This window comes from Thamnophis elegans, chromosome 4 (genome assembly GCF_009769535.1).
Source record: "Thamnophis elegans isolate rThaEle1 chromosome 4, rThaEle1.pri, whole genome shotgun sequence".
NCBI lineage: Eukaryota > Metazoa > Chordata > Lepidosauria > Squamata > Colubridae > Thamnophis > Thamnophis elegans.
In genome coordinates this window covers 128,915,880-128,923,929 of record NC_045544.1, presented here as the reverse complement: position 1 = coordinate 128,923,929, position 8,050 = coordinate 128,915,880, and the positions used below count along the sequence as shown (strand labels likewise).

Sequence of the window (8,050 nt, the reverse complement as noted above, 5' to 3'; positions counted from 1 at the left end):
ACTTTATCAATAGCCTCTTTTTGCTTTGGGGGGTTCGATGGCTGGAGGGGAGTAGGGCGGGGGGGGGGGGTCTTCTGGCATTTTGGGTGCTTTCAGTGCTCAGGCCTCTTTCGAGAATGTATCGAGATGTATTGGAAACCGTGTCCTCTCCCGGCTGGAGAAAGCTGCTTTTCTGAAATTGGTGTTATGCAAAGCTTGTTCTAAGGGGTTTCTTTCTTCAGGAGAAAAAAAAAAACTTATTCCTTCACCTCTGAAAATCCTATTGGCTTGCCGGGAAGTATTTTGCATGCTGTTCCAGGAAGATCCAAAGGGAGAGTTTATTATTATTATTATTATTTTGAAAGCTCCCTTGATCTTAAATTTGATAAGAATTCTTTGGCAGCCTTCCTTCCCCCCCCCTTTTTTTAATGTTGATATAAAAGACAATAGAGCACCGATGGTCATAATTATACCGAAACAAACAAACAAACAAACACACACACACACACACACACACACACACACACACAGAGCTCAAGTTTATTTCTATTAAACCGGTAGGGTTTAATCTTAATTTTTCACACCATAATCTTCCAATGTTGTGGTTGACTCATAATGGATCATTGTAAGACTGCAGGAAGCAAGCCTATAGTTCTACTTTAGAAGGAGGAAGGAAGGAAAGCATTCTTCCCTTCCACTTCAGTCAGTCTCTTATCTTTATTTCTCCAGGGTAACGGCAATGTTCTTGAAAGTAATTCCATGAATATGTCTCCTTCTCCAAACCCCCCTTTTCCAATTGAACCCTGACTATGATGAATAAGAGAAATCTCAAATTGTTGCTGATGGATACTACCGGATGGCTGTTCCTCTTACGATACCATGTTTGTTTACTGCTTTTCACCATCTCCTTGGGCATCCTTGCAATTTCTTGCATTTCTTATGGTGACATCTGCCTTCCTTCCACTGTTTTGCTCCACATATGTATTCTCCATAGCCCTCCCCCCCCCCTCCGATTGCCCTATGCCACTTCAGTATCTATTGGGTGCCCTTTAAGTCATTAAGGCTTACCCATTCATGCAGGTGAATGATCCTGAGAACAAGGAAAAGAGTGCAAATGAGCCAATTAGGTCATTACACGGAGAGGCAAATTGAAATCAAATTGGGTTTCCGTAGAGGACATAAGCCCATCAATAACTATTCTTCTTAAGGGGTCCAGGACATTAAGGATGTAAAAGAAATAATTGCCTATTTCCTTTAGAACAGAAAGATACAGTCCACCAGTACAGTCTGAGTCATAAGCACGGCTGGTGGAAATATACAGAATGTCCTCAAAACTTTTTATGCAAAACAACGGGTGTTTGAAAAAGGGGTAGGCGCACATCCTTCCTCTTCCCCCACCCCTGGGGAGGGGAGAGGAAGCCAGGTGAGGGAGTCATGGTAGATGCTTGAGTAAAAAAACAAACAATTATGAAGAAACAGCGTGTCAAACAGGGTGTATATATTTGGGAACTTTGTCTACAAAGATATTTTGGGGGAACTGCATAGAAAAAGGTGACCCCGATTTGATGTACATGTATGGGATAGGGTTCAGTAGGGGTATAGATACAGGCAGAAAGACAGGACAGAATAATAAGTAAATATACAAAACCTGACCCAGAATGTATTTGCAACCAACCCAATGTCCCTATGCAAGGTGACAAGAGTCGAAGGGAACCAAATGGGATTTGCCAATAGGTGGCGAAGTAAGCAGTAGGTAATTGTGTAGAGCAGAGTTTTAAGATCACACCTGGAATACGGCATCCAGTTTTTGTCACCATATTATAAAAAAAGATGTAGAGCTCGCTTTTCTGCCTGTTGACTAAGATCAAGTGTAGTATCTGTTCTTATCAGTTTAATATCTGATGTGTCCTCTATTTGAGGACTACATATTAAATAATTTTTTAAACATTAAACTACCCTTCAAAAAAAAACCCCACCTAAAAGTAAAACGGTTTTGAGTATCCTAAAAAAAAAGATGTAGAAATTCTGGAAAGAGTGGAAAAAAGAGCAACGGACATGATTAGAGGGCTGGGGGGCTAAAACACATGAAGAAGGGTTGTAGGAACTGGCTATGTCTAGTTTAATGAAAAGGACTAGGGGTGACATGATAGCAGTCTTCCAGAGCCGAGGTGCCAAGGTGGCGCAGTGGTTAGGGTGCAGTACTGAAGGCCACTACAGCTGACTGTTATCTGCAGTTCAGCGGTTCTAATCTCACCGGCTCAAGGTTAACTCAGCCTTCCATCCTTCCGAGGTGGGTGAAATGAGGACCCAGACAGTGGGGGCGATATGCTGACTCTGTAAACCGCTTAGAGAGGGCTGAAAGCCCTATGAAGCGGTATATAAGTCTAACTGCTATTGCTATTCCAAAATTTGAGGGGCTGCCACAAAGAAGAGGGAGTCAAGCTATTCTCCAAAGCACCTGAGGATGGAACAAGAAGCAATGGGTGGAAGCTGGTTAGAGAGAGATCCCAACCATTTTTTTGGACATTTTGTTTTACTACCTGTTTGCTCGTGTGCGTAGGTGCTCACTCACGATTCTTCTGCACATGTGTATAAGCATCCGGGCAGGTGGGCAAAGTCTCCCGCCGCTGCCACTACCGGTTCGCCCGATCCAGGCCAAACCAGGAGCAACCCACCTCTGATCTCAGCCTAGAGCAGTGGTTCTCAACCTTCCCGATGCCGCGACCCTTTAATACAGTTCCTCATGTTGTGGTGACCCCCAACCATAAAATTGGTGTCTCGGTTTCTAAGACCATCGAAAATATGTGTTTTCCGATGGTCTTAGGCGACCCCTGTGAAAGGGTCGTTTGACCCCCCAAAGGGGTCCTGACCCACAGGTTGAGAACCACTGACCTAGAACTAAGGAGAAATTTCCTGTCAGAATAATTAACCAGTGGAATGGCTTGTCTTCAGAAATTGTAGGTGTTCCCTCACTGGAGGCTTTTAAGAAGAGATTGAACAGCCACTTGTCTAACATGGTATGGGGTCTCCTACTTGAGCAGGGAGTTGGACTAGAAGATCCCCGAGATCCCTTCCAACTCTGTTATTCTGGTAATTTTATATGGATGTTTGAGAGAGAAAGTCTCCGTTTCAGTCCAGCTTTGAGGGCCAGGCTTAAGCAACAGAAGAGTTCTGATTGCTTTAGTATCCTCTTTGTAAGCAATGCAAAGAGATCTGGTTGACCACCATAAGCATGAGAAAACTTGACTGGGTGGTCTTTGGCATAATCCCACTTAAGTTCAAGAACTAAAATATTTAGTCTGTCCATCTAAGTCTGTTTTTACAATACATGTATTATACTGGCAAGAAGAACCTTTTTTATAGGGCTGAGGAGAAGTAGGATGAAGATAGTGGCAAGTGACAGAAGAAAGACTCACAAAAGAGAAGATGAGGGGAAAACAAGGCAGTCCACATTGAGAGGGTCAAAATCAGCAAAATGGTGGACAGAACCAAGGCACTGAAAACTCCTCCCCTGTTAAATATGGACATTGGAGAAGGGTGAGTCTTGCACAGTGATGTTCTGTCCACCTTTATTTGGATAATTTTGACCCTCCCAATGTGGATACTCCCAGATTCTGCTGGGGAAGGAACTGTTGACAAACATTGACAAAATCAATTACTCTTTTTTTTTTTTTTTTACTTTTGACTCTAGACTCAACTTAACTCCTCCCACCATGGACATACAAGTTATGTTTGAAGGAATGTACTGTATAGATATATAAAATTATTATTATTATTATTATACAATTGTATCACAACGGCCAGTTGTTTCGCCGGATTTGGCATTGGTTACTAGTCGGGCCCCACCCAGGGGCCTAGGACGTCGTAACGTATTTTCGTAATATGCGTGCAGTTCCAAGCATTGCGGCTTTTTGCATTTGACTGATGGTGATTTTGTCAATTTTTAACTGTTTTAAATGTAATTCCAGTGCTTTTGGAATAGCACCCAGTGTGCCAATTACCACTGGAATTATCACTGCTGGTTTGTGCCATAGTCGTTGAATTTCGATTTTTAAGTCCTGGTATCTTGCAATTTTTTTCATGTTCCTTCTCGGCGACCCTGCTATCACCTGGTATTGCGATGTCTATGATTGTGACCTTATTTTTCTCAACCAGCATGATGTCTGGTATATTATGCGCCAGTATTTTATCTGTTTGTATGCGAAAATCCCACAAGATCTTGACCATCTCATTTTCAGTGACTTTTTCAGGTTGATGTTCCCACCAGTTTGTTGCTGTTTTAATATTATAATTTTTGCACAAATTCCAATGGATCATTTGTGCTACTGAATTGTGCCACAATTTATAATCAGTCTGCGCGATTTTTTTACAGCAGCTGAGTATGTGATCAACAGTTTCATCAGCTTCTTTGCAAAGTCTGCATTTGGCATCATCAGAGGATTTTTCGATTTTGGCCTTAATGGCATTTGTGCGGATAGCTTGTTCTTGCGCAGCCAAGATTAGTGACTCTGTTTCTTTCTTTAATGTACCTGTTGTTAACTATTATTATTATTATTGTACAATTGTATCACAGCGGCCAGTTGTTTCGCCGGATTTGGCATTGGTTACTAGTCGGGCCCCACCCAGGGGCCTAGGACGTCGTAACGTATTTTCGTAATATGCGTGCAGATCCAAGCAGTGCGGCTTTTTGCATTTGACTGATGGTGATTTTGTCAATTTTTAACTGTTTTAAATGTAATTCCAGTGCTTTTGGAATAGCACCCAGTGTGCCAATTACCACTGGAATTACCACTGCTGGTTTGTGCCATAGTCGTTGAATTTCGATTTTTAAGTCCTGGTATCTTGCGATTTTTTCATGTTCCTTCTCGGCGACCCTGCTATCACCTGGTATTGCGATGTCTATGATTGTGACCTTATTTTTCTCAACCAGTGTGATGTCTGGTGTATTATGCGCCAGTATTTTGTCGGTTTGTATACGGAAATCCCACAAGATCTTGACCATCTGATTTTCGGTGACTTTTTCAGGCTGATGTTCCCACCAGTTTGTTGCTGTTTTAATATTATAATTTTTGCACAAATTCCAATGGATCATTTGTGCTACTGAATTGTGCCGCAATTTATAATCAGTCTGCGTGATTTTTTTACAGCAGCTGAGTATGTGATCAACAGTTTCATCAGTTTCTTTGCAAAGTCTGCATTTGGCATCATCAGAGGATTTTTCGATTTTGGCCTTAATGGCATTTGTGCGGATAGCTTGTTCTTGCGCAGCCAGGATTAGTGACTCTGTTTCTTTCTTTAATGTACCTGTTTTTAACCATAACCAAGTTTGTTCACTGTCCACTTTATCTTTTATTTTTTCCAGAAATTGACCATGCAGTGCTTTGTTCTGCCAACTCTCCATTCTTGATTTTATCACATCTTTTCTGTATTCTTGTTTTGTCTGTTGGGCCTTCAGTAGATTTTTGTTCTTTACTTCGATTAATAGATGTTCTTGAGTGTCTTTTAAATAATCAGCCAGTGCATGTTTTTCTTCTTCAACTGTTTGCTTCACTTGTAATAATCCTCTGCCACCTGATTTTCGGGGCAGATATAGTCTATCAGTATCACCACGTGGATGTAAACTGTAGTGTATTGTCATTAGTTGTTGTTGTTGTTGTTGTTGTTGTTATTATTATTATTATTATTATTATTATTATTCTGCCTAGCCTGTTGCTCTCATCCAGCTTCAAACTAAGCTTCTCTCTAAGGTAGTAGTTGTCCTTGTTTTCAAAAAAGACCACAACGTTCTTGAGTATTATTTTATCTACATTGAAACAAGTACATACAACAGAGATATATATGGTCATCTCTTGTTTCAATGTAGAAAAAATAAGACTCAAGAACATGGTGGTCTTTTTTGAAAACAAGGACAACTAGTATCTTAGATATAAGCTTAATTTGAAGCTGGATGAGAGCAACAGGCTAGGCAGAATAATAGCAATAGCACTTCGACTTATATATCACTTCATAGTCCTTTTCAGCCCTCTCTAAGCGGTTTACAGAGTCAGCCTATTACCCCCAACAGTCTGGGTCCTCATTTTACCCACCTCGGAAGGATGGAAGGCTGAGTCAACCTTGAGCAGGTCAAGATCGAACTCTTAGCAGTGGGCAGTTAGACTGCAATAGCAATAGCACTTAGACGTATATATTGCTTCCCAGTGCTTTACAGTCCTCTCTGAGTGGTTTACAGAGTCAGCCTATTGCCCACAACAATCTTGGTCCTCATTTTCCCCACCTCGGAAGGATGGAAGGCTGAGTCAACCTTGAGCCAGTGAGATCTGAACTGCCAAATTGCAGGCAGCCGGCAGTCAGCAGAAGTAGCCTGCAGTACTGCACTCTAGCCACTGTGTCACCTTGGCTTCATGAATGGAGGCAAATAAATGTGTCCTGGGATAATGATGTGAGATCGAATTTGGGTCGGTCACTGGGACCAGAGAGATAGTGTACTACAGATAGTCCTCAACTTACAACGGTTCATTTAGTGACCATTCAAAGTTACAACGGCACTGAAAAATGTGACATGCCCATTTGTCAAAAGTTACAGCATCCCTTCAATTATGTGATCAAAATTTGGATGCTTGGGAACTGGTTCATATTTTGACCACTGCTGTATCCCAAGGTGATGTGATCCCCTTTTGTGACCTCCTGACAAGTCAATGGGGAAGCTAGATTCACTTAACAACTGGCTTACAACTGAAGTGATTCATTTAACAACTGTGGCAAGAAAGGTCGTAAAATGGGGCAAAACTCACTTAACAAATGTCTCACTTAACAATAGAAATTTTGGGCTCAATTGTGGTCGTAAGTTGAGGACCACCTGTATTTACCAGGCCTGCTTTCCCCTCTTCTTTAATTCTGGTTTAGTTTCCTCTTTGCAAATTGCAGAGCTTTTTGCAACTCTCTTTTATTTTTGTTCACTTGTATCTTTCCCTTTCTGATGTTCATAAAATACATTATAAAATAAATATTGCTCTTGCCCATCAGATAAAAGCAAAATTGTCGCCACTGTAATTTGGTTTTCTTAAGAAGAAAAAAACCAGGTCTTTTAAAGAAGGGCATTTGATTTCTTGATCCATTGCTAAAGCATTATGCATGCCTCAGTCAGGGGGACGTGGTTGCTCAATGGCTAAGACGCTGAACTTGTCGATCAGAGAGGTCGACAGTTTGAATCCCTAGTACCGCATAATGGAGTGAGCTCCCATTACTTGTCCCAGCTTCTGCCAACCTAGCAGTTCAAAAGCACATAAAGAATGTAGGTAGAAAAATAGGAACCATCTTTGGTGGGAATCTAACAGCGTTCCGTGCACCTTGGCATTGAGTCATGCCAGCCACATGACCACAGAGACATCTTCGGACAACGCTGGCTCTTCGGCTTTGAAATGGAGATAAGCATCGCCCCCTAGAGTCGGGAACGACTAGCACATGTGTGTGAGGGGAACCTTCGCCTTTACCTAAAATATTGTAATTTGTAATTTTGTAATTTTAATAGATTTGTATGCTGCCCAATCCCGGAGGACTCTGGGCGGCTTACATAAAACAGTTTAAAAATATTAAAAAGAGTTTAAAATACAAAACAGAACAGATTTAAAAAGACACAACATACACTCAATTATAATGGGGCTGAAGTCCAATCAAAGATCAGCAGCCCCAGGCTGTATGCCTTAGTCACTTTCAATGAGAAGAGACAGCCTGGCACAATGATTAAAGGTACCAGGTTAGCAACTGGGAGGTTGTGAGTTCTAGTCCTGTCTTAGACACAAAGCCAGTCAGGAAGGAATGACGGGAGGGGGAAATCAGAGGTGAAATCAACTTATCTTCGCTACCAGTTTGTAAATGTGAGTGTGCGCGGGCTCACCTCCACGCATGCGCAGGATTTATTTATTTATTTATTTATTTATTTATTTTAAATAAAAACAGGTTAAAATCAACATGCATACATTTGTTACGATCGGGGCTGGACCTCAACAATGAGGTCAACAGCCCCAGGCCTGTCGGAATAGCCAGGTTTTAACAGCTTTTCTGAAGGCCATGA

General features: G+C 41.5%; 1 pseudogene; it reads left to right on the top strand.

The window, feature by feature from the left end:
- Positions 1 to 1,817: 1,817 nt before the first annotated feature.
- Positions 1,818 to 1,940, top strand: LOC116508537 (annotated as a pseudogene).
- The last annotated feature ends 6,110 nt before the right edge of the window (positions 1,941 to 8,050 follow it).